Source organism: Dama dama, chromosome 22, assembly GCF_033118175.1.
Source record: "Dama dama isolate Ldn47 chromosome 22, ASM3311817v1, whole genome shotgun sequence".
Lineage (NCBI taxonomy): Eukaryota > Metazoa > Chordata > Mammalia > Artiodactyla > Cervidae > Dama > Dama dama.
In genome coordinates this window covers 13,390,078-13,417,629 of record NC_083702.1, presented here as the reverse complement: position 1 = coordinate 13,417,629, position 27,552 = coordinate 13,390,078, and the positions used below count along the sequence as shown (strand labels likewise).

The window sequence follows — 27,552 nt, the reverse complement described above, 5'->3', positions numbered from 1 at the left end:
ATAAAATAGAGGGCACTTTGGCCGAGACTCACTCAGAAAGAGAAGGAGGTTCTGCCTCCAGGGAGGGGGCACCATCTGCAGAGGCCTCAGGTTGAGCCCCGCTCGGTAGCAGAAAGCCCAGGCCTCTAAGTCATCGGGCTTGTCTAACACGCCAAACACAAGACACAGGGCCCTCAAGGGCCGGAGAGGCTGCTGTCTGGAGTCGGGGCACAGACTCCACTCTCTAGTCCCTCACCTGGAAGCAATCTGCCGGCCACAGCAAACAGCCTCTCACCCCCTCCTGCGTGGCCAGCTCAACACCTAAGAGTGGCCTGAGATCGGACACAGGGCAGCCTGACCCGCACATCAGATGTTTGCACCCATCATCCCAAACAGTCTGTCCCTTCGCCCCTGAAAACTGGACCACAGTCAAGAGCGTGAGCTTTGGACTCAAACTGACCAGAGCAGGCAGCCGCTCCAGCAGCTGAGCCTCGGTGTCCTCCTCGGGAAGATGTGGGTAACTGTCGTCAAGAGGATCAAACAAGACGCACGTGCAAGGGGTCTGCCCAGGCCAGGCACACAACGCATGCTTGGTAGACGGCAGTCACTACTGTGCCTGCCGCTGCCCACTCAGCTGACCACACAGCAGCCATGCGGTCCTTCTGGAATGAAAGGCAAGTCTGTCTGCTTGGTCTAACTCCTCCAATGGCACCTGCCTCGCCCGTCAAAAAAGCTACGGCCCTCAGAATGGACTTCAAGACCCTGTGGGGGGACTTCCTTGGTTGGTCCAGTGGCTAAGACTCTGCGCTCCTAATGCAGGCGGCTGGCGTTCGATCCCTTGTCCGGGAACTAGATCCCACGTGCCGCAACTAAGATCTGGCACAGACAGATAGATGAGTAAAATAAGCATTGCTCAGAAGATGGGGTACCAACACAACACTGTAAAGCAAGTAAATGCCAATAAAAATTAAAAGGCCTGTGGGGTCTGAGTCCCCTGACCTTTCCCTCGCTTGCTTCACTCCAGTCCTACCGGGCTGCAACACGCCTCTCACACTCCTACCTCAGGGCCTTTGCACAGCCTGCTCCCTGGGCCCTGGGCCCCACTTCCCCCACATCTCCCCAGGACTCGCGCATCTCTTCTCCCCTCTCTGCTAGACTGTCACCTCCTTAATAAGACCTTCCCCAAGCAACCTGTTTAACCCATAATACCTGCTCCCACCCCATTCTCTCACCCCCTTCCCTATCTCGCTCTTCTCTATAACATTTGTCACTACAGGTTTTAATTGTTTATTGTCTGTTCCCCCACCACCACCAAAATTATAAGCTCTTCGATTTTTCTTCATTCCTGCATTCACAGAGCCTGAGCAGATTGGCCCGGAGATGCCTCTAACATGTGAGGGATAAATGAGTCTCAGGACACTTAGGACAGCCCCACTGGGGGTCACCAGCCCTCTGAGGCTTAGTGGCCTCCTCTAGAAAAAACCAATCTAGGGCTTCCCTGGTGGCTCAGGGTAAAGAATCCACCTGCCAATGCAGGAGACACGGGTTCGATCCCCAGTCCAGGAAGGTCCTACCTGCCACAGAGCAACTCAGCCTGTATGCTACAACTACTGAGTCTGTGCTCTAGAGCCCAGGAACTCAATTACTGAAGCCCAAGCAACCTAGAGCCTGTGCTCCACAATAAGAGAGGCCACTGCAATGAGAAGCCTGTGCAGCACAATTAGAGAGTAGCCCCCACTCACCGCAACTGAAGAAAGCCCAGCACAGTCAAAAATATACATATATAAATAAAAATTTTTTTTTTTAAATGTCTAGCCACTTCTCAAGGTCACTGTCAGGAGGGAATGACAGTAAGATGACTTCTGGGAATATGCTTGGGTGCTTTCACAGTGGGGTGCCATAGAGAATTGGAAGACCTCAGAACTATTTCTTTGGCAGCACCTGTCAGGCCAGCTTTCAGTCCCAGGGTGGAGGCTCTGAGTGCTAACAGGACACTGCAGAGAGGGACTTTTGAGAGACGGTTCCTGCCTCCAGGGACTGCCTGAGGCCCTGGGACAGGCAGGCACAGACTGTGCTGTTCTTCACGGAATCACCAGCACACAGCAGGTGCCCAGTAAATGTCTGGCAAAAGCACACATGAACAAGTCCCATACAGACAGCCACACAGAGACCAGAAAGATCACCCACAAAACCCTCAATAAAATACCAGTTGACCTACAGCAGCATGCAGACAACAGTTACTGCAGATGAGACCAACAGAAAGAGTGAATATATTTTTATTATCTTCACGACAGGAGAAAATGTGTTTCTACACGGATGCCAGGAATTGGTGCAGAAAGCCCCGGGGGATGGAGAACAAGCCCAGGAAACTGCTTCCCAGTGAGTGCATTTCAAGAATTAGGCCAAAAAAAAAAAAAAAAGAATTAGGCCAAAATCCTGCAGATCATGACAGAATGCGCTCCATCGATATTAGCTGTGATTATATCATTGTTTTTATTATGGTCTTGGCGCCCCTCCAGTGGAACAAGCAGGAAACGAGGAGACAGAACACTCAGGTTTCCATCGAACAGTGAGCAGCCCGGGCGCACTGCTTCCTGCTGAAATGCCATTGGACTGGGGCGCGACCCTGACCACGGGATGCTGGGCCACCTTCACTCGGTCATCAAGGGCTCCAGAGTGCCTGCATTGTGCCAGACGTCATGTGGATGCTGGAGGGACAGAGCAAGCCCAGAGCGATGGGCCTCCTCTCCCCACGGCTCCCTTAGGGGGCTCTGGCTTTGTGAGCCTGAGTGCAGGCAGGAGCCAGCCCTCCAGATGCATCAGTCTCCAAAGGACATTCCCTCTCGGCCTCCAGGAGAAAAGACTCTCATTCCCAAGGGTTCTGATCACCTGCTGGGGAAGAGGCCAGGTCTACGCTGCTCCGGACAGTGAAAGCTGCTCTGGGCAGGCGGCAGCCTCAGACACCAAAGCCCTGCAGCTGGATTTTCAGTTCCCATCCTCCAGCCCCTCACAGTCCTCCCTTTTTATAGTTATAATTTTATTTATCTATTTTTGGTTCTGCTGGATCTTCATTGCTGCACCTTTCTAGTTGCAGTGAGCTTTCTCTAGTTGCAGTGAGCATGGGCTACACTCTAGTTACAGTGCCTGGACTTCTCCTTGCGGCAGCTTCTTTTGTTGCGGAGCAGAGGCTCTAGGGATCGAACCCACGTCTCCTGCACTGGCAGGCGGCTTCTTTACCACTGAGCCACCAGGGAAGCCCCTGTACCTCTCATTCTGCAGAGGAAGAAACTGGGCCTTCTGCAGGCCACACTGGTCTGGCAGCCAAGGCTAAGAGAGCCAGAGAATTCCCGGTTCAAGAGTGAGTCTCATACCCGTGATGGTGCCGGGCTGGTGAACTGGGGGAAGCGAGCCCCACACTGGGAGAGAGGTTCCCGGAGCTCAGGTCACTTGTTCAGGGTATAGATGGGTACTTGGCTGTCAGGAAGATCTCTCTTGTCCAGCACTTTCTGCAGAGCCCTTACCCCAGAGCCCGCCTAGCTGTGACTTCCCTCAGCGCCCCTGACGACTGCAGGGGCTATGAGGGGGGCCAGGGAGGCAGCATGGACTTCCCCAGTAGACCACTTACAAGTGACCTTGCCAGGCTCCTTCCACACAGAGGTGGGGCAACAGAGCTTCGGGGAGACGGGACCCTTGGCTTATTCCTGGAGACACTGACCCCTTCCCCTCCCCAACACCCATGGAGCTGCAGTCCCGCCCATCCTTCCCGGCCTGGAGCTTTATTTGGAGCTCCCTGGAGGCCACTTAGAAAGGGGGAAAGGCAGGGGATTGAGGCAGGTCTTTTGAGAATCTGCCAGGACCACCCTGGTGGCTCAGAAGGTAAAGAATCTGCCTGCAATGCAGGAGATCCAGGTTCAACCCCTGGGTCGGGAAGATCCCTGGAGAAGGGAATGGCTACCTACTCCAGTATTCTTGCCTGGAGAATCCCATGGACAGAGGAGCCTGGTGGGCTATAGTCCATGGGGTCGCAAAGAGTCAGACACAACTGAACAACTAACACTTTGTCTTTCACTTTCCCCAGCACCCCTGAACTAGGAGTGACATGTCCTAAGCGCGAGCAGTCCAGGGAGGAGAGGGCTCCCCCAGAGGCAGAGACCCGAGACCCAGGGAAACAAGGCAACAAGCAGGTGAAGGGCAGCGGTGCCCCGGCAGAGGGATGTTCACCAGTGCGGGAAGGGCCGCCAGGGCTTGTCGTGCGGGAGGCAGGAGGCTCCGAGTCATCGCGTCTCAAAGGCTCTGTGTATCCAGACACAGAAGACAATGCGATGAGGCGCTGACGCGGGACCAGTCTGATCCACGGGGTGCCAGAGGAACGACGGGGCCCAGCACGGGCAGCAGGTGGCCAGTCATCAAGGGCCCCAGACGAGGCCCAATATCGGAGGCTAGGAGGAGAGTCACAAGAGTAGCAGGGAGCATGTTGCAAGTATGTTTCCTGAACTTGGTTGTGCACAAGTGTGTGCGTGTTTGTGTGTGTGTGTGTGTGTTCACTGCAGAGTTGGGAGGGGGGATGAATCATGGACTCAAAGGCAGGAGTAAGACGGGGAAGTGGGAGGGAGGTTCAAGAGGGAAGGGACGTATACTTAAGGCTGATTCAGGTTTTGTATGGCAGAAGCCAACATGATATTGCAAAGCAGTTATCCTCCGATTAGAAATAAATTTAAAAAAAATATTTAACATCATTGAGTAGAAAACCATCTTGGAGAGTATCTTGTGTAACACTGTATCTACTCTTACAATGCCAAACAAAACTCCCAATCAGTATCAGTCTTTGCTTAAACCCCAGCAGTGGTGGGGAGCTCAGGACCCCCCAAGGCAGCCCACCCCACCTCTGCTGGACGGCTCCCACTATGAGAGAGTTCTTTCTGGAACGGGGTCTACCCCTGACCTCCTGGAATCCCCATGGGTCCTAGGCACCTGGGGATCTCAGCTTTGAAGCCACAGGACAAGTTTAAACCCTCCTATTCCACATCAATCCCACACATGAGGGGAGACCACTACTGTGTATTCCCTCCCCCGCCATAACACTCCATAAAGATAATCCCCAGACAAACAAGCATTCCCAAATCCTCATCCAATTCCCACGGTGGGTAGTTCCCACCATCTTAGTCATCCTCCTCTGGATGAATTCAGATTTGCCAGGATCCCAACCAGAAATAACAAAACCCAGATGCAGACATGGTGTAAGTGCCGCAGAGCAAGGAGAGAATCTAAAACTTCACGCCCAGGGCAGCATCATTCTTCTTAGCAACCTATAACAGCACGATTAGCTGATAGTTCCTTCCACTCATCTCTTTTATTCACTGGATCAACAAACATGAGGGACTTCCCTGGTGGTCCAGCAGCTAAGATTTCTGTACTCCCAATGCAGGGGGCCTGGAGTTCCATCTCTGGTCAGGGAATAGATCCCACACACCACAACTAAGACCCAGAGCAGCCAAATAAATAAATAAAAATAAACATTAGAAAAAGCCAAAAACATGAGCTGCCTCCTATATGCCTGGCACTGGACTAGGTAAAAGGAATACTAAGAAAAATATCATAACATCTTATGCTCAGGGAGACGGCCTATGTAGAGAAATAAGAAACAAAACCACATACAACATTGAAAAATAACACGGTGCTTATGGGGTCTTTCCTGTAGGAGGGATGACTAGAGACCCCTGCCCCAGAGGGCAGCAATGCCCGAGGGGAGTTTCCCATGATGCCAGACTCAGGTTGTAGACACAGTGAAGGCTGGCTTCACCCTTGCCCCTTGAACAACTAGAGTGCTGGACAGAAGGCATGAAACATGGGCTTCAGACGCCGGACAACAGGCAACCCTGGACGGTGATCTCTGAAAGAGGGAAACAAAAGAAAGAGCTCCGTGATGCCCACTTACTGCCTGGAGGCAGCGTCCACACAGCAGCTCAGGGCGAGGAATCCAATGGCGTCCAGTGATCCCTTCAAGTTGAGGAGACAGAAATTGGAGACAGAATTCTTAGGGCAGAACACTGGAGAGAAGGGCTTCCCTGGTAGCTCGGAGGGTAAAGAATCTGCCTGCAATGCAAGAGACCCAGGTTTGAACCCTGGGTTGGGAAGATCCCCTGGTTTGAACCCTGGGCTGGGAAGATCCCCTGGAGAAGGAAATAGCTACCCACTCCAGTATTCTCGCCTGGAGAATTCCATGGACAGAGGAGCCTGGAGGGATACAGTCCATGGGGTGGCAAACAGTCGGACACGACTGAGCAACTCAACAACAACCACAGAGCCGTTTAAAGGCATGCCAGAGCAAACTCCAATACTATTCGAAGAAATAGAACAAAATCCAGCAAGGTTCAATTCACAATGTCTAACATTCAATCAAAAGTTACCAGGCACTCAAAGAAGCAGAAAAACATGACCCACCACCAGGAGAAAAAGCAGTCAAGAGTACAGACCCAAAAAAGACATAAATTATGAAACCAGTAGACCAGGATGGAAAAACAGCTATCGTATGTTCCGTGAGCACAAGAAAGTAGAGGAAAACATAAGCATAGCAAGAAGAGAAATGAAAGATATAAAAAAAGACTCAAATGAAACTTCTAGAGATGAAAAACCCAGTATCTGAAATGAAAGATACACTGAAGGGGACTTATTAATATCAGATTAGACACTGCCGAAGAAAAAGTCTTGAAGACATAACAAGATGAAGCACAGAAAGAGAAAAAGACAGAAAAAAATTAATGGCGCATTAGCGACCTACAGGACAACATCAGTCTAAATATACATGTAATTAAAGTTCCAGAAACAGAAGAGAGAGAAGAGGGAACAGAAAAATACTTGAGGAGGGAATTCCCTGGTGGTCTAGTGGTTAGGCTTCCATGTTTCCATCTGGGGTCCTGGGTGCAGTCCCTACTCAGGGAATTAACATCCCGCAAGCCACGTGGTATGGTCAAAAAGAGAGAAAAATACTTGAAGATATAATGGCTGACCAAGCTTTCAAATGTGCTAAAACAATGCTCATAAGAGAAAGAAACCATGCAGGATGGGAGGGGCGTTCTGCGCCAGGCAGACCACACCAAGGACGCTGGGAAGTGAGAGTCTGCGTGGAGGGCGTCACAGGACAAACCGGACAGAGTGGCCTCAGGTGGGCAGCAGGGAGGCTGGACACCGCTCCAGGTCCCTGCAGACTCTAAGCCTCACTCAGCGGCTCGGACCTCATCGTGTAGTCCAAGGGGTGACCACCTCCTCCTGGACGAGGACAACCAAGCTCCTGAACCTCAAGTCAGACTTCCCAGTTTCCCATGCAGGAAGACAGGAGAGAGGCTGGAGACCCAGCCGTGACATCCAAGCCCTCAGCCTGCCCCCATGGGGATGACCCAGCTGAGATGTCCACCCGGGGAGCCCATTTGGAACACAGAGTGGAGGCAACAAAAACATCCCACCCGTCTGAGGAGGGTCTTCTTCCCCGAGACCCCCAGAATCAGGGAAACTCTCAAGCCCATAGAGGGCTTGGGGATCACAGACCCCTCACTTTACAGTGAAAAACAGGAGGGTCCAGAGAAGCGCCGTGGCTGATCCAGGACCAGGGAGGGGTCCTCCAGGGCTGCTACGATCCCCACTGCCCCTCCAGAACCAGAGAAGGTGCTGAGTCTGTGCCACTCTACACGGTCTCTGCACACCCAGCCCGGCTCCTCCAGGGCAAAGGCAGATGCCTGGCGCCCCTGGGCTCCTGACCTGCCACAGAGTGGGTGCTCAGTACCTGCCCCCTTCACGCACACTGAACAAAAGGGTCCCTGAGCCTGACTCTGGGGGAGGGAGGGAGAGATGAGGCTCCCCAAGACCCAAGGCCAGAGCTGCCCCCAGCCTGCCGAGGCTGGAGAGATCCAGAAACAGAAAGAGAAGAGATCTGGAGAGAGGGAGGTACCGACCCAGCTGCTGGGAGTTTACCAGGCAACCCCCTCAAGAAGCAGGGATGGGCCAGCGTGGGGAGGGACACTCCTCAGGCCTCTAAATGCTGCTCCTTATCAGATTGGCTCTGGGCTGCCTCCCACTCCTCCCCGGATGAAAAAGAGGAAACTGCCTGAGACCTGCCCCCTCCCCGCTCCCCATTCCAGCACTCTGCGGGCTCCAGGCAGGGTGGCACCTCGTTAAGGGGTTAAGAATGAGCAAATTCCTGCGCTATTCCTGGAGCCTCAATTTCCACCATCCTTCCAATCTGGTCAATTCTGAGAGAGGCCAGCAGCCGGGAATGCCAGAGAGATCCGAGCCCGGCCCACCACACCCAAAATAACCCTGCACGTGCCTCTCCCAAGCCCTCCAGGATTTGGCCATTTTGGGTGCATATTTTCCTACAACGCTGCCCCCAGGCCCGACGGGGTCACTGCACACACGTGCTAGGAACTCTGAGGCGCTCCCGGGGGAGCTGAGGAAGGTGGGAGCAGGTGAGGGGGGTGGTAAGGGAGACAGAGTCAGGGGTCGGGGTCTGGCCAGGCTGGCTCCAGCCTTCTCCGCTCCGCTAGCGGGGAGCTCCTGGGGGAGTCAGCCTCGGGCTCCTCCTCGGGAAACTTCCGGGCAGTGTCCTCCTCTTTCCCACAACTTCCTGTCTGCCTCCTCAGGAGAGGCCACCATCAGTCTCCCTCCCAGATGCGGACATGTTAATAAGAAGCTCCCGGGTTGAGAGTCCTTCACCCTCCCCAGAGACAGCTCCCAGCCTCAAGACTGTGAAGATGTGTGAACTGCTCAGAGACCCCACGGACTGTAGCCCTCCAGGCTCCTCTGCCCACGAGATTCTCCAGGCAAGAATACTGGAGTGGGTTGCCATCTCCTTCTCCAGGGGATCTTCCGGACTCAGGGATCGAACCCAGGGTCTCCAGCATTGCAGGCAGACTCTCTACTCTCTGAGCCACCAGAGAAGCCCAGCATGGAGGTGGATGGTTTTAGATCAAGCGAGCGCTCCAAGTGTCTGCGGACATGGACTGGACGAGGGACATGTTTCTTTTCATATCTCGAATGCAGTATTCATTCCCTCAAAAGAGATTTGCATGCCCACCAAGTGCTGAGTGATGAGAAAACAGGCAGAGCATCAGTGAAGGGGAAAGTCCAGGCCTCTGCCCTTCGGCAGAAATGAAGAGGCAGAGGTTGCGGTGAGTTGACGGAAACGCCCCGGCCGGGCAGAGATCAGAGGCGGCACAAGTCTTCAGGCTGAGTCCTCTGGCTGCACAAATGCTGCTCAGAGTCCGGAGGTGGGCGAGGGGATGCAGGGTCTCAGAAACACCAGCGTGGGTGGGGGCTGCACCACAGGGTTTAAGATGTGGCACCCCCAAATGGCACCCCACAAGTCAGGAATGTCAAAGATACTTGACTTAACCACTGTCCTAAGACAGATACTCTCTCTTAGGTGTTTGTTTAAAGCTGCACCATCCCTCCAGTGAATGCCGGTGAGGATTTTTGGGCAACGAAAATTCATTTTGAGGCAAAGAAAATTTAGTTTTTCGCAAATTGGAAATGTAGCCATTTTTGGTGGGGGTCCAAAGAGAAAAGCCCCACAGTCTAAGGAATCGCGGTCTACCCCTCCCTATGCCCCACAGTCAGGGTGGGGCTCACCCCCCCTCCCAGCCTAGCACCTTCCCTCACCCTGCCCCACAAACAGAGGGTCAGGTCCCCCCACCTCCATCACAGGCATGGCGCCATCAACCGAGCATCATTTGGATGAGCAGGGATGAAAGCAAATGATGAAACAGACGTAGCATCAGTTTTATTCCGAACTAGGTGCAACTACCACGCCTGAGGCTTCAGCCGGTCAGGTGGGCTCCTCCTCCAAGCCTATAGAGAGAGCTCTGGCCCCCTCTACAAGCAATCCCATCCCTTCTCACTCGGCCTTCAGAGCCCAGACCTGGTGCCGTGGACGCTGCAGGGCCAAGCCTCCAGGGGAATGGGAGAGTTGGATGAAACAGGGAAGGCTTCTGGTAGCCCAGAACAGGTCAGAGACTCAGCTAACCTCACATCGCCTGACATTCTCTGATCACGCAGAGCACCAGGACGACTGGGACCCTCACAGGCTCAAAGTTGGCCAGGGCTCACCAGTGACACCTGACCCTGCTGACGTGTGAGTCCATCCTCCCAGCCACAGAGAACCAGCACTCTGGGTGGAGGCAGGGGCAGAGAAGTTAGGGATCAGAGACAGGCCTCCTGGGTCTCCCCGGAGGGAGAGTTTACCTACCATCCGCCTGGAAGTGGCGGACTCTCGGCTGGCGCAGGCCGAGGACCTCCATTTAGTTTTTCCAGCTCCTGGGCCAAAAGGAGCGGCTGAGGTTCCTTGTCTCGCTTGTGAGGCCAGATTTCTCCAAGGTCTGCAGCGTCAGCTCTGCACGTTCTCAACTCTAAGCATTGGGACACATTAAGCCCAAGAGCTGATCAGATATCATGAACCCGGCAACAGGAGCAGGACGCTGGCAGTCCGGCACCCAGGAAAGCATCAGGGCAGCTGCAGTGGCCTGCTCCCTCCCGCCCCCAAGTCCCCACCGAGCCCTGTCCTGTCTCTGAGCCGGGTCCCTTCTCCCCCGGCACAGCCTAGGAGGGGGAGAGAAGGGCCACGAGGCCGAGCCATGTGGCGTGGACGGCTTCACAAACAGTGAACCTTTCAGCCACAAGACGTTTCTTTTCCGAGAGATGCTGAGAGGGAGCAGGGAGAAGAGAAAACACCAAGGGGTTTTCAAACGTGAAAGCCCTCTCGGCCTTTGTTCTCAGGTGATGAATGCACGAAGCACCAGGCAGATGACAGGAGAAAAGAATATGGTGTGCAGGAAAGTGCACTTCATTAAGGCCAGCCCGGGGGCTCCAGGGAGAGGGAAGTGTGATGAATGTGAGCCCTGGGAGGACTTCTCCTCCAGCGGCTCCACAGCAGCATCCTCAAACCTGGGAGTGGCATCCCTTAACAACCCCAGAGCTGGTTCTCCCCCACCCACCCCATTTCCTCCTGCCTCCCTGCCATTTCAGACATTTCACACGAAAGAAGAGATACCCCGCATGGCAGGTGATAAGACAGCTATACAAACAGAAACATCAGGGGAAGTCAGAATATGAAGTCCACTGTGAGTTGTCTGGGAAGCAGAGTCGGATCGAGCAGAAAGTCTTCTCGTTCTGCCTCTGAAGGCGGGAGGGGACGGGGAGAGAAAGTCTGGAGCAACAGGGGTGTCCCGTTTGCTGGGCGAAGGAATGAATGAGTAGCCAGCAGAGGCCTGAGTCTGGAGTGACCAGCTGGCTTTCATCAGGACCCTTGTTCCACTCACTGACACACATTCTCCGGAGATGCCATGAGAATCAGCAGCTGGTACTGAGCAGCCGAGGGGCCAGCAGCTTCCGGAGGGCAGGCAGACTCCCGCCCTACTTCTCAGCCAGAGAGCAGTCTGTTACAAAGCCCTCACTCTAGCTCACTCTCGCCTCCTGCCAGATAAGCCCCTCACACACACACAAGCATACTGAATGTACTAAACCAGCAGGAGGGTCACGCCTCCTGACTTGCCAGTCTCCCTGGGTTACCCACGTGGGCAGAGGGGGCTGAGAAGTCCAGGCAGAGCCTGGACTGTCCTCTAGGGGTCTGTGAGGTTGAGCCCCCAGCATCCTAGTTTTTTCTCCTGGGCCCATACAGGGACTGCACACCCCCGCCCTCCCACTGCTCAACACACTTGCTCTTGACGTGACTCTGCCAGCCCCCCGCCATCAAGAGGGGCATCTCTGCCCAGCCCTGAGGTTCCAGTGGGTCTGGTGACTTGCCCTGACCAAGCGGAGGGTGCATATTATATCGTGAAACCTCAGAACCTCCATCTCAAGAGGTCTTGAAGATTCCGTTAAAAGGCCAGTTCCCTTGAGAATGAGAAATCACGTCAGGGAAGAGAGGCCGAGCCACGAGCCAGCACCAGCCCGACATGTGCCAGAGGGGCTCCGGGACCACGCAGGCCCTGCAGAGACCCCAGCTGACCGCCACCACATCCACAAGCTCAGGTGCCGAGCCCCGCTGAGCCACGCCCGGTGCTGTGTGGACCAATGCAGAAAGACAACTAAAGTTTTCAGTTAGTATATTATGCTTGTCCCTTAGTCGTGTCTGACTTTTTGGGACCCCATGGACTGTAGCCCACCAGACTCCTCTGTCCATGGAATTATCCAGGCAAGAATACTAGAGTGGGTTGCCATGCCCTTCTCCAGCGGATCCTCCCAACCCAGGGATCAAACCTGGTCTCCCACATTGCAGGCAGATTCTTCACCATCTGAGCCATCAGGGAAGCCCTTCCCAGTTAGTATAAAGTGATGCTATTTATGGAAATGAAGATAATAGGTAGACAGCTGGATGCTAGTCTATCATTAAAATACCTGGAAAGAACATAAGCCCAAGCATTAATAGTGATTGCCTCAGAAGGCTAGGATTATAGAAGATTTTCCTTTTCAACAACATCTGTATCGTTTGAAGGTTATAAGGAGTTTGTATTATTTTCTTTGCAACAACAATAACAAAAAGGTACTTTTAAAAAATTTACCTTGAATTCTGCAACAAGCCTATTTTCCTAAAATTCTGTTTTCATTCTGGCAATCCACTGTTTGGGGGCCAACACCAGCTGTCCACTGCTAGTCTGCCAAGATCAGTCTCCTCTGGGGGGCACTCCAGGTGCCCCTGAGTAAAGGCCCGCCCCCATGGCCAGCTTGTTCTTCCCACTTCCAGCCCAGTCACCGGGCCACACCTGTCTTGACCCAACCTCCCAGCTTGCCATCCTGGTCTCTTAAGGCCAAGCCACATCTCCCCTGAGCTCCTCTGGGGGTCCTCAGAGAACAGCCCACCCAACCCTGCCCTCGATGAGACAGTGTCCTGCATTATTCTCCCTGCACTGCAGGGACTGACTGCCCCTCTAGGAGACATCCATGGACCCAGGCCAGCTGGCCACCACCATTACCAGCTTCTCAGTCTACAGCAGAGGCAGGCAGAGCCCAGAGCAGAATCCACCCCGCTTCCCCCTCTGCTGTCCCAGCCTGGATGGTGGGTGGCGACCCCGAACTGGTGCCCCAGCCCAGCACCAAGCTAGCAGGAGCCCCTCTGTGACAGCTGCTAGTGTGGAGTGACTCTCACCCCGGGGGTGCTCCGAGAGCTCCCCCCACCCTCGGGTCCCACATGCTACATCCAGAGCCCAACTCTGGCTTCAAACATGATCGCCTTCCTAGGGGACCCAAGGGCTCTTCCTGATTCAGGACTCTGCAGTCAGCATGTCCAGTGTTTAAACAAAGCTGTTTAGAATCTCCCAGGATGAGACGAGCAGAAAATGGCAAGCTCCGAGCTCCACCTCACTTTCCCTGAAACAAAACACATCATTCTACGTGTTCACACCCCCTACTCTGATCAGCACCCTGCTCCTCTGAGCCCTTCCAATGCAGGGGTGTAACTTGCCAGGGCAGGACCCACACCCCCGGGGCTTGATGGAGAGCACGGACCCACAACCTCAGCCTCCACACTGGGGCCAGCAGCCAGGTACTCTAAAGGGAGGGGGGCATTCACATCAGAGGTATGTGCTGACCTGGTGAAAGGGCTCAGGTAGGCCTCCCAGCTAAGAGAACAATGCAGGAGAACATCCTCCTAGACAAACCCATGTGTGCAAACATGCTGAGACAAGCACAAACATACTGACACACACATATACACACTCATACTCATAGACACACACACATACACACACAGATATACACATACACACACACACACATGCATACTCACAGACACACACACGCATACACACAAACATAGACATAGATACACACACACTTGCACACACACATACTCACAGACACACACATATACACATATGCATACTCACAGGTACACATATACACACACATATACTCACACACACACTCATACAGACACACACATATACACACACAGACATACACACATATGTATACACACGTATACTCACAGACACACATATACACATAGACATACTCACACACTTGTGCACACAGATACTTGCACACACACACAGATATACACACACTCACACACATACACATACACAAACATACTGACACACACATATACTCACACACACACATACACATACACACAGACATACTCACACACACATACACACACGCATACTCACAGACACACAGACACACATAGACATACACACACTCGCATGCACACATATACTCACACATAAACACATATTCGCACATTCACATACACACACATACTCACTGACACACACATATACTCGCACACACATACACACACATATGGACACACATACACACACACATACTCAGACACGCACACATACTCACACATATATGCAGACATATACTCACACACACACTCACTGACACACACGCAAAGCCACACCCGGTTACACCCGTGCTCTGAGCACCCCTGAGATCACACCCCTCCCCTGTCCACTGCTCTCAGAGGCCTGTTCCCACCCCAGGCCCTCTCCCCAGCTCTGAACCCAACATCCTCTCCTCCCAGGGTTGCAGGGAGCACAAGCTATGCTGGGACGGATGCCCAAGCACAGGGCCACTACCCACCAGGGCTCCAGGAGGCTGGCCCAGGTGGACTGGGACATTGTTCAGGTTTACAACGATTTACTCACTCTAATTTATTTTCTTTTTCACCTGTTGTTTTCCAGTCGCTAAGTCATGTCTGACTCTTCGCGACCCCACGGACTGCAGCACACCAGCCTTCCCTGTCCTTCACTGCCTTCTGGAGTTTGCTCAAACTCATGTCCATTGAGTCAGTGCATTTTTTGGATCTGCACAAAGATGCTGTGAGGGTTAGCAGTGGCCCTGCGCTGCCAAGGCCAAGGCTAGAAACACATCAAGATCCTACATGGAGGGTTGAGGGACCCTCAGTCTTCCTGCAGTGACAGCCAAGCCTCCCCAACAAGTGGGGGCTTCCAGGGACCGGCTGAGCGGCCTAACTCTTCAGACCCCCTGGGCAGCTCTCCACCCCCAACCTTTCCTGTTTCCAGGACAAGGTCAGATATTTTTACAAATGCTGACACTGGGTGTAGAGATGATCACAAGACTCTCAGAAAGCAAGCAAGTATTCAAAGTGCAATAAATTTCCAGGTCCTGGAAGGGGAGTGGGGAGGGGGTGGGAAACTTAAACACAGATAGTATTAAGCCAGACACTCAAAACTCATCTCCAGGACTTCCCTAGTAACTAAGCAGCAAAGAATCCTCCTGCCAATGCAGGAGACACTGGTTCAATCCCTGGTCTGGGAAGATCCCACATGCCTTGGAGCAGCTAAGTTCATGCGTGTGTGCTAAGTTGCTTCAGTCATGTCTGACTCTGCGATCCCATGGACTGGCACCCCCCAGGCTCCTCTGTCCAGGGATTCCCCGGGCAAGAATACTAGAGTGGGCTGGCATGCCCTCCTCCAGGGTATCTTCCCCACTCAGGGATGGAACCTGAGTCTCTCATGTCTCCTGCATTGGCAGGCAGGTTCTTTACCACTGGGAAGCCCAACTAAGTCCATGCACCACAATGATTGAGCCTGTGCTCTAGAAACCTGGGATCCACAACTGCTGAAGCCCACGTGCCTAGAGCCCATGCTCTGCAACAAGAGAAACCACCACAATGAAAAGCCTATGCATCGCAACTAGAGAGTAGCCCCCACTTTCCGCAATTACAGAAAAGCCCTCACACAGCAACGAAGACCCAGCACAGCCAATAAGTAAAAATTATTTAAAAAAAAAAACCCTCATCTACACATGGCTGCTGATCGGGGACCAAAGCACATGTGGTGATAGGTGAGCCCACAGACTCGCAGCTCCTGGCTGCCTCTTCCAGAGCCCCGCCAGAGCCGCTGAGTTTGGGCTGCGGATCTGGTTTGAGAGGAGGGCAGGGGGAAGCCGGCCTCCACCAGGCAGAAGTTTTCATTCCACCAGACTGGGGCTCTAAGAAGATGCTAGTCGCTCAGTCGGGTCCAACTCTTTGCGACTCCACAGACTGTAGCCCACCAGGTTCCTCTGTCCATGGGATTTTCCAGGCAAGAATGCTTTAGCGAGTTGCCATTTCCTCCTCCAGGGGATCTTCCCGACCCAGGGATCGAACCCATGTCTCTTGTGTTGCAGGTAGATTCTTTATCATCTGAGCCACCTGGGAAGCCAGCGGCTCTAACTGACGCTCAGACTATGAATATGTTGGGCTGGGGCCCAGAGATGGGGCCTCTCACTCCTAAACTCATCAGGCTGGGGCAGGAAGCTGGTGAAATGAGAGTGGCCGCAGAGGCGTCAGCACAGGACGGAAGTCAGGCCGCTAGCTAACCAGCCAGCCGGGCAGCCGTCTCTGTGGACATGCTCGGCCCCCAGCCCGGCTTCCATCAGGACTCAGAGCTCTGGTTCACTCATTAACCCCATCTTTCCGTCCTCCGTCCACCTCAAGGCCAGAGACAGAAGGCATCTGAGCGATGGAGGGGAGGAGACAGGCCTGCCCCAAGTCACCTAACCAGGCAGAGATAGACGACCATCCATACGGAGCTGGCCACCACTCCAGAGACTCAACCACAGGACAAGACCTGGCCCAATCAAAGCCTGAGAAAGCTTCAGGAGGGGATAAACTTCCTGTCCAGAATGTCAGACCCCCACATTCTGCCCTCAGCACAGACTCACAGAGGGACAACCGTCTGCCTAGACGGCAAGTAATGCTCAGCTGTCCGGCTCCTCCCTCGAGGCTCCTCCCAGCATGCTGGGCCTCGCAGGGCCCCTCTGGGCAAGCCCCAAGGGATCTCTGTGATGGGGCAGGACAAGGCAGGACTCGCGATGACCCTCACCCACTTGTCCACAAGTCCCTCCATCCCCGCCACCGGATTTTCAGCAGACCGGCTTCCCTCGGCCTGGCATCGTGCCGGCTGCCGGCCAGTCATCCTGTAGGCGGTGCCCCAAATCCCAGGGCAGCAGACTGAAAGCCCACACCACCCACCCCTAGGCCCCCAGGGAGGGGGGATGACTTAGAATGAGAGCCTACATCCTGGCTGCAGCAGACTGCAGACTCAAGGAGGGACGGGAGCAGATTCCCTGGCCTGATAGGAGGGGCCGAAGGTCAGCTGGGAAGGCAGGGGTGGCGGGCGTCTTGAGCCGCTGACCCCACCCCCAGCACTAAAGATGTGGTCTTAGGCAAGTCTCTGGCCTGCGCTCCACTTCAATTGCTGCCATTGCGAAACGGGAAATGATAGCTACCCCACAGGACCCTCGTGAAAATTAAATGAGAGTAAAATTAAGATTCAATACCGAAGTCATATTAAATTAGGTGTGTCTGTGTGTGTGTTAGTCACTCAGCCGTGTCTGACTCTTTGCGACCCCATGGACTGCAGCCCGCCAGGCTTCTCTGTCCATGGGATTTTCCAGGCAAGAACACTGGAGTGGTTTGCCATTTCCTTCTCCAGAGGATCTTTCTGACCCTGGGATTGAACCTAGATCTTCTACATCAGATGCAGATTCTCTACCGTCTAAGCCACCAAGGAAACCTAAATTACTTGTGGACATACTGACACTGTGGCAGATAATGACGATGATAAATATGAACACTGGCACCTGAGTATCATGTGAAAAACACAACAGGCCAGTAAGAGGCCCAAGGCTGCTCCTGGAACTCCAAAGAGCTGTGCCGGGACTCACAAAGAAGGGACTCTCTTTTTTTTTTTTTTTAGAAGGGACTCTTGACAAGAAAATTTCCCAGCACCATCCTTATCACCACACTACCCCCTCCACCATGCAGCCAGGTTCTGAAAGGTAAGCGATTCACAAACCACCCAGCAGGAGGAAACCACAGGATAAAACAACATCAGTTAAAACATTAAAAGACCCAGGTCTGTAGGCAGCAGCGCTGGAAACTGAATCAGCACCATCCACACCGGAAGCCTGGGTAGGCTGCTGCCCACCTCCAGCTCCACAGGGGCCTCGAAACACGGGTGCTGCGAAGAAAGACGCTACCAGCAATATCCCCCCGGAGCCTGCAGGCGCAGAGATGAGGACTCCCGGCGAGCATCCTGGCAGAGGGTGTCCACCCAGAGAGCCGGAGGCTTTCCTGCAGGGCCCAGTATAGAAGAACAGACACAGGTGGGACTGGCCAGATTCCCAGGGATTCTTTTCTGGCCGGCTGGTTGGAGGTCCTCCACCCTGGCTCCCAAGCCCACTGCTGGGAGGAGACAGGAAGCAGGAAGTTACAGACCTCTCCTGCACTCCCCAGGCTTCCTCCCTACCATCAGGTGGTCAAGAAAGAAATTAAGAATACTGCCAGCCACCATTCAGAAACAGCGAGGAGGAAGGAATATCTCCCCTGGCCCCCAAAGCCCAATTTAAGGAGCTTATCAATTCAAAGTCAAGAGCTGGGGAGCAGAGAGACAGCTAGAAAATGTCAACATCCCAGTCCATCCTCCCTCCCCAACCCACAGTGAAAGGGCAAGAAAGACTCTGGCTTTAGACAGTTAGACTTTCAGAGGCCCCACCACACGATGGACCCAGACTGGCACTGACCTGTTTTTTCCTTGAATTTCCTGCGAACACCTTGACGGCTGACAGATCAGAGACGATCCCAGGATATTTCTGCAGGAAAATACACAAAACACTAGGTCATTACCTGCTGTGAAGCCCTTCCAGGGCGAAATCTGTCCAGCAACGGCCATTCTTTGGTCTGCAGTCTCTCCCATCAAGAACCCATTCATTAGGACTTCCCTGGTAGTCCAGTGGCTAAGACTGCGCTCCCAATGCAGGGGACACAGGTTCAATCCCTGGTCAGGGAACTAGATTCCACAAGCTGCAACTAAGACCCTCCCAGGCGCAACCAAATAAAATATTAAAAAAACAAAAAAAAACACCTCATTCATTCAACAGCTGGAGAAGGCCAGAAGGGCAACTGGGTTTTGGCTGCTGCGTCAGTTCACTCAGCTGGTGCGTGCTAAGTCACTTCAGTCGTGTTCGACTCTTTGTGACCCCATGGATTGTAGCCTGCCAGGCTCCTCTGTCCATGGAATTTTCCAGGCAGAAATACTGGAGTGGATTACCATGCCCGCCTCCAGGGGATCTTTCCGCCCCAGGGATCGAACCTGAACTGGCAGGCAGATTTTTTACCACTAGCGCCACCCGGGAAGCACTCAGCAGATGGTGGGTGCTAAAGACCCAGCAGGAAAGACATCCGAGATGGACTAGTGATGTCTGCTAGGGGCCCTTCTAACAGTAAGAGTATCTGTGCCAGGTATTTGCCATCCCTGGGGTAGACCCTTGGCATCCAAGGATTTAATATTTGGAATTCTGACCACTCACAGTGAGACAGTTTCATATATCTGAAAGTGTGTAACTTGACTGAGACAGGAGAGAGACCCTCTGAGGCCACTTTGTTGCATCCATCTCTTACACATTCAAAGTTACTTTTTTTATATAATTTTATTTATTTATTTATTTTTGGCTGTGCTGGGTCTTTGTTGCTGTGTGGGCTTTTCTCTAGTTGCAGGGAGCGGGGGCTACTCTCACTGTGCTGAATGGGCTTCTCATTGCTGTAGCTTCTCTTGTGGAGCACAGGCTCTAGGGCACACAGGTTTCAATAGTTGTGGTTCTCAGGCACTAAAGTACTAGAATACAAAAGTTGTGGTGCATGGGCTTCCTTGCTTCGAGGCACGTGGGATCTTTCCAGACCACATGAACGCACATCTCTGGCACTGGCAGATGACTTCTACACCACTTAGCCACCAGTGAAAGCCCCAAAGTTACTTTCAAGGAGCAATAAAAACTTGGTAGAAAATGGCCATCAAGTGAGAGATTAAACTGTTGCAGAAGTTGAAAGCATGGTTAATTTGGGATGTGAAGATATATACAGGAAACATTTGGCCCTTCGTGGAAACATGACTCTGGAGAAAGTCAGGCTCGTGCACAAATAGTGCTGCAGATGCAAACTTGGGATTCTAGAAGGTACAAGGTTCCCCCAACACAATCTTCTCATTGGCCCAACTGAGCTGTTCAAAGCCCCAGCACTTTCTCAGTGCTGTTCCTCAGGCTCACTTTTCCTTATTTCTGTCAAAACGAAAGCGGCCCTTCAGCGTTCACGTCAAACACCACCTGGTACATGACGTGTTCCTCTAGAATCAGGGTGATCAACTCCACCCATGTTTGAATCCATATTCTACTCTCATAGGCTGCTCACCTTATATTTTGAATTGTCATTTTTCGGAAGATCTTTCTTAACCCTTTACTGCATTATGTGCCCCATGAAGACAAGGATCTTTACCGTTTTTATTTTTGTATCAGTTCAGTCCAGTCGCTCAGTCATGTCAGATTCTTTGCAACCCCGTGGACTGCAGGACACCAGGCTTCCCTGTCCATCACCAATTCACAGAGCTTGCTCAAATTCATGTCCATCAAGTCAGTGACACCATCCAACCATCTCATCCTCTGTCAGCCCCCTCTCCTGCCTTCAGTCTTTCCCAGCATCAGGATCTTTTCTAATGAGCCAGTTCTTCGCATCAGGCGGCCAAAGTATTGGAGCTTCAGCTTCAGCATCAGTCCTTCCAATGAATATTCAGCACTGATTTCCTTTAGGATTGACTAGTTGGGTCTCCATGCAGTCCAGGGGACTCTCAAGAGTCTTCTCCAACACCACAGTTCAAAAGCATCAATTCTTCGGCGCTCAGCCTTCTTTATGGTTCAACTCTCACATCCATGCATGACTACTGGAAAAACTATAGCTTTGACCATAGGGACCTTTGTTGGCAAAGTAATGTCTCTGCTTTTTAATATGCTGTCTAAGTCTGTCCAAGCTGTTCTTCCAAGGAGCAAGCATCTTTTAATTTCATGGCTGCAGTCACCATTACAAGTGATTTTGGAGCCCAAGAAAATAAAGTCTGTCACGTCTGTCACTGTTTCTGTTGTTTCCCCATCTATTTGCCATGAAGTGATGGGACCAGATGCCATGATCTTCGTTTTTGGAATGTTGAGTTTTAAGCCAGCCTTTTCACTCTCTTCTTTCACTTTCATCAAAAGGCTCTTTAGTTCCTCTTCACTTTCTGCCATAATGGTGGTGTCATCTGCGTATCTGAGGTTATTGATATTTCTCCCAGCAATCTTGATTATAGCTTGTGCTTCATCCAGCCCAGCATTTCACATGATGTACTCTGCATATAAGTTATATATAAACAGGGTGACAATATACAGCCTTGACATAATCCTTTCTCAATTTGCAAACAGTCTGTTGTTTCATGACCGGTTCTAACTGTTGCTTCTTGACATGCACACAGATTTTTCAGAAGGCGGGTAAAGGTGGTCTGGTATTCCCATCTAAGAATTTTCCACAGTTTGTTGTGATCCACACAGTCAAAGGCTTTCGCATAGTCAATGAAAAAGAAATAGACATTTTTCTGGGATTCCCTTGCTTTTTCTATGAACCAAGTGATGTCGGCAATTTGATCTCTGGTTCCTCTGCCTTTTCTAAATCCAGCTTGAACATATGGAAGTTCTCGGTTCACATACTATTGAAGCCTACCTTGGAGAATTGTGAGCATTACTTTGCTAGCATGTGACATGAGTGCAATTGTGCAGTAGTTTGAGCATTCTTTGGCATTACCTGTCTAAGGGACTGGAATGAAAGCTGGAATGAAAACTGACCTTTTCCAGTCCTGTGGCCTCTGCTGAGTTTTCCAAATTTGCTGGCATATTGGGTGCAGCACTTTAACAGCATCATCTTTTAGGATTTGAAATAGCTCAGCTGGAATTCCATCACTTCCACTAGCTTTATTCATAGTGATGCTTCCTAAGACCCACTTGACTTCACACTCCAGGATGTCTGGCTCTAGGTGAGTGACCACACCATCATGGTTATCTGAGTCATTAAGATCTTTTTGTATAGTTCTTCTGTGTATTCTCACCATCTCTTCTTAATCTCTTCTGCTTCTGTTAGGTCCACACCATTTCTGTCCTTTATTTTCTCTGTCCTTATATGCAGTGTCCATCTTTGCATGAAATGTTCCCTTGGTATCTGTAATTTTTTGAAGAGATCTCTAGTCTTTCCCATTCTATTGTTTTGTATCATCAGATGGAGATCAGCACAAACTCTTTTTTAACATTAAGAAAGCTTTATTATTTATTTTGGCTGCACTGGGTCTTTGTTGCAATGCAGGTTCTCCAGTTGCGGTGTGTGGACTTAGTCGCTGTATACAAACTCTTGCAGTATGTGGGATCTTAGTTCCCCGACCAGGGATCAAACCCAGGCCCCCGCATTGGGAGTGCAGAGTCTTATCCACTGGACCACCAAGGAAGTCCCAGCACAGACTCTTGTACTAAGACACACATTAAAGAATCACCCCCAAGCAGTGTGGCAAAGCCAGGAGAGATGAAAACATAAAATGCCAAAAGGTTCTTTGGGGATGGCTCTGTGAAGGAGCTCAGACATGAGTAGGATCCTAAAGAGTGGAAGGAAGGAATGGGGAGGCGCAGTTCAGGAAGGTGGAACAGTCTTACTAAGGGACAAAGAAGAAATGAGCCAGGCATGCTGGGAGATGAGTCTGGCTGGCACCGGGGATCCCTGGGGAAGAGAGTGGAAGATGAAGCTGGACAGGCAGGGCAGGTTGGGTAGGAAGGATGTGTGTGTGTGCGTGCTCCAGCGCTTCGGTCATGTCCAAGTCTTTGCAATCGTATGGACTGTAACCCACCAATCTCCTCTGTCCATGGGATTTTCCAGGCAAGGATACTGAAGCCATGCCCTCCTCCATGATCTCCCCAACCCAGGGATCGAACCCGTGTCTCCTGTGTCTCCTGCATTAGCAAGCGGGTTCTTTACCCACTTAGCCATCTGGGAAGCCCAGTAAGGATGTGCAGTGCCAGCTAAGGCACCTGGATTAGATCCACACACTCTGAGTCCGTGGGGTGCCCACCACAGCAGGCCTGAGTCTTGACAGTAGAAGAAGTCCTGTCCTCCTCTGTGAGCCTAGCTCCTCAGCTAGGTTATAAATAACAGGCACCACTTAACTGCACACCTGCTGTGTCTGAGGCCCTAAGCTACATGCTTCACACACATGCTCTCACTGCTCCTTCCAACAGCCCTGAGAGCTAGTATTGTTCTCCTCCTTTTGTAAGCAGCAAGGGAAAGCTCAAAGAGGTGAAGGCACTTGCCCCAGGCCTCACCTGCTCACTCATTTACTGAACAGATCCGCTGGTGCTGGGGCTTCCCAGGTGGCTCAATGGTAAAGAATCTGCCTGCCAATGCAGGAGACTCAGGAGATACAGGTTCAATAACTGGGTGGGGAAGATGCCCTGGAGGAGGACATTGCAATCCACTCCAGCATTCTTGCCTGGAAAATCCCATGGACAGAGGAGCCTGGCAGGCTACGCTCCATGGGGTCACAAAGAGTGGAACACAACTGAGCGACTGAGCAGGCACATGGCTGGTGCTGAAGTTACATTCACAGGAATGAGGACTGGCACTCCGGCCAGCTACCTACTTGCCTTACTCATTCCTCAAGGGCAACATTTATTAAGGACATCAGTCAGTCAGTTCAGTCGCTCAGTCGTGTCTGACTCTTTGCGACATAGTAGGAGCCTAATAAACCACCCTGAGTAGAGTGGAGATAGCTGCGGGCTGAGGGGATGGGCTACAGTTTAATGGATGTACAGTTTCAGTTTTGCAGATAAAAAAATTCTGGAGATTTGTTGTAGGACTATGTGAATATACTTCCTGCAACTGAACTGTACATTTTAAAATGGTTATGATGGTCATTTTTATGCATTTCTTTTACCACAATTAAAAATAGAAAATAAACAAAGAACACATTAACTCATTGATTGGCTGCTGACAGCATCTTACACTGTTAGATATCCAAGGATGGAAGAGACCCTAAACACATTTTAACCCATAATCATCCAAAACAGAGGACTGGAGACTTCCCTGGAGATCCAGTGGTTAGGACTCTGAGCATTCAATGCAAGGGGCACAGGTTCGATTCCTGGTCAGGGAACTGCCAGAAGCCCTAGGGCATGACCAAATTCAAAAAACAAACAGAGGCCTGAAGAGGGGCGGTAATTTGCCCAGGGTTGCACAATTAGGCGATGCTAGGATGAAGGTCAGAGCCCAGGTCTTCCAGGTTCAACAGTGAAGAATGACAGAGGCAGCTGGCATAGCAGAAAACACAGCCTAAGGGGTCAGAAACCACGGGTTCAAGTTCTGCTTCTCCCACTTATGAGTTCTGTGACCCCAGAAAGGTCATTTATTCTCTCTGAGCCTCATTTTCCTAAACTATAAGGGGGCAATTTAAAATGACAAGTGCTTGGGGACTTCCCTGGTGCTCCAATGGCTAGGACTCCATACTCCAGGAGGCCTAGGTTCGATCCCTGGTCAGGGAGCTAGATCCACATGATGCAACTAAAGATCCTGCATGGCCCATCGAAGATAGAAGATTCTGAGTGTTGCAACAAAGATCCAAAGCAGCCAAAGAAATAAAAAATTTTATTTCAAAAATTTTTTAAATTATGTAAAAAAATTAAAATGTGTTCATCAATTTAAAGATTAAAATATGATTTGCTGCTGTTGTTTAGTCACTAAATCATGTCTTATGCTTTGCAACCCCATGGACCCCTCTGTCCATGGGATTTCCCAGGCAGGAATACTGGAGTGGGTTGCCATTTCCTTATCCAGGAGATGTTCCCAACCTAGGGATTGAACCCACGTCTCCTGCATTGCAGGCAGATTCTTTACCACTGAGCCACCAGGGAAGCCCATATAATATGATTTAATCAGATAAAAAAAAAATCCCCTCTCCATTCTGGTTCACTCTCAGCTGTTCCTGGCCTTGCACACAGCAGGTCTTCAACGAGCGAGTGTAGAACTGAATCACCTTTCAAGTTTTATCCACCCCAACCCTCCTCCCTCACTCACCCCCCCAACCCACAGCTCAGTTGCATGGCCCTGCCAGGACCCGGCAGAGGGTAGGAAGCCAGTGTGAACGGTCTGCCTCCCTGGCTGCATTCCTTAGCTAAATATAAATGATTTGTCCAGGCCATTGTTTGAAATTGTCCATAATATGTCTCCTCCCCTTCCCATTACTTACAATGACAAGTTGACTGCACATCTTTATAGCGGAACATACATACAAAACATTCTCTGTGGTTATTTTTAGTAAAGAGAGGGAAGCTGGCTGATATGCAGGGATCAGAGTGTGAGTCCTCAGTTTTCTCCACTAGTCCAGGAAAGCTTCCTGGAGGAGGAAATACCTGAGTCATCCCAGGGGACAGCTGCCTGTCAGAAGGGCACCCTCACATAACGAGTTTGGTTCTCTGCAGTCTTATCCATGTTTGGGGTATGGGGAGGAAAGATCTACCCAGCCCAGGGGACCCCTGCTGCTGCTGCTGCTGCTGCTAAGTCGCTTCAGTCGTGTCCAACTCTGCGACCCCATAGACGGCAGCCCGCCAAGCTCCTCCATCCCTGGGATTCTCCAGGCACGGATACTGGAGTGGGTTGCCATTTCCTTCTCCAGGGGACCGCATACTACCCTAATGCTTCAAACCTCCCCAGACACTAGCGGCTTTGGGGAAAGAGGCAGAGAAGCGACAGTATCTTTTCCAAAGACAGGAGATCCAAGACTCCAGCTCTGAAATACACGACTACAAACACTGCTCTTGGTAAGGAGCCAGATTCTTGTTTGGACTTTTTAATTTTTTTATAACCACAGAAAGTTTTTTAAAGTCCCAAACTTGGATGCACAGATGGGCTACATCCCAGACCTCGGGGCCTGCCAAAGCCCTGTCACTGAGTGCCGACCTGCCAGGGGTGGCCCAAGGGGTGGTCGGGGAGCTCCGGGGCTGCACGCGGTACTCCAGCCCTGCGCGAGCCCCCGGCCCTCCCTGGTGGCGCTGAAGGGACCTCCCCCGGCCGGCCCGCTGGGTCCCACAATCAGAACCCCTTGACAGCTCCGGGGCTCCGCCTTCCTGCTGCATCCTACAGACCCCCATCCCTCCGCCCAGGGTTCCGCCGGCCACTCCAGCACCCCGTTCCCGGAAGGTCCTCCTCCGAGCCTTTCTCCGTGCAGACCCCTCCTCGCCCCGCTCCCGGGCCCAGCACACGTCGTCCCCTTCGGGCGGCTTGCCGCCCCCTCACAAGCCGCCGACCCCACCCCTCCCTCAGCTGGCCCACTGCCGCCCCCACACCCTTTCCAGGGGCGCCCTGGGCCGCTCGCCCCTCCGCGGACCGGGTCGGGGGCTTGCCGGCCCGCCCCCAGCCGGTCCGGGCCTGTAACTCTGCTTGTTCCCGAGCCCCCGGCCAGCGGCCCGCCGCCCCGCCTGCCCCGGGCCGCACTCACCGAGCTCCCAGGAATGTGGGGTCCGGCTCGATCGCGCTCGCGCGCCGCCGCCACTGCCTCCGCCAGCGGAAACAGGGGGCGGGGCCTGCCCTGGACTGCGAGGCCGCGGGGCGGGGCCTGCCGAGGGATGGGGCGGGGCCTGTCCTGGAACGGCGAGGGCGCGGGGAGGGCGCGGGCGCGGGGCGGGGCCTGCCGAAGGGGAGAGGCGGGGCCTGCCCTGGGACGGCGAGGGCGCGGGGCGGGGCGAGGCCGGGGATGGGGCGGGGCCTGCCCGGGAATGGTGAAGTCGCGGGGCGGGGCAGGGCTGGCCTAGGGGCGGGGCTGGGAAAGGGGGCGGAGCGGGGCGGGGCCGCCCGGGGAACTGCAAGGCCGAGGGGGCCCGAGCCCGGCGCGAAGGGTGGGGGAAGGGACGGAAGCGGGGACCTCGAGCGGACACTGTGGGTGGGGCGGCGGCTGGGGAAGGGGTGCGCGAGGCTGAGGGCGGGGTCTGGGGCCGGGAACCTCCAGCACCCCCGGTCAGATCCCCAGCGTTGGAGCTGGAGGGACTCAGCGGGACAGTGCCGGACTCGGACTCCCCGGGCCAGGCATCCCGGGCCTGGCCCAGGCGTGGCTGCCCTCCCGGAGACTTCCTCCCTCCCCGCCGCCGGGATTCTTGGATCGGCCTCTCCTCCGGGGCACTGGTACGACCCTTGCCGCTGCCCCATACATGGGCCAGGGTGTAGGGGGAGATGTGGGCCTGGAGGTTCGCGCCCCTGTGCCCAGTCTGGTCCCAACTGGGGTCGCAGCCTTGCCGCTGGAGCCAGGCCCTGTACCCCTGCCGCCACACCTAGGCAGACCATGCGCTGGAGGAGTTGCTGTCTGTCTCCCCAAGAGTCATGGCCTCTAAGTGTTGGTAGAGGGCACCACGCGCCCTGAGAACCTGACCAGCAGCTGGGCAAACTCAGGTTACACATCTCCGCCCCAGGGCTTCCTATAGGCCTTCCTTCCTGGGCCAGGACTCTCTCAAAGTGACCCCTAAACAGCTCCATTACTGTCATAGAAATGCATTCTGTGCTTCTCACATGCACCATCCCCTGCTAAGTATGATTTGAGACAAAGTTTTTTCAACTGACGCATCACCAGAGTCTCCTTGGCCTTTCCTAGTTGGACTGGCAGCCAGAAAATCATACACACAATCTTATTTTTGTCTGTTAGATTGAACCCAATAATCCATTGCCTCTGACTCTTCTCTCCCTTCAAA

The 27,552-nt window shown here is 52.8% G+C and overlaps 1 protein-coding gene across 2 annotated transcripts in view; it reads right to left on the bottom strand.

Moving 5' to 3' along the window:
• Positions 1-26,379, bottom strand: part of TSPAN9 (tetraspanin 9) — a 187,817-nt gene extending 161,438 nt beyond the window's left edge. Inside the window, exons 1-2 of one of the 2 annotated variants that reach the window (XM_061124706.1) lie at positions 26,313-26,379; positions 18,514-18,582 (exon numbers count right to left, since the gene is read on the bottom strand). The gene's annotated coding sequence lies outside the window, so the exon portion shown is untranslated. Of the gene's footprint in view, positions 1-18,513; positions 18,583-26,312 lie in introns of those variants that run through there. The other variant, XM_061124705.1, reaches the window with a different exon arrangement.
• Positions 26,380-27,552: the final 1,173 nt, after the last annotated feature.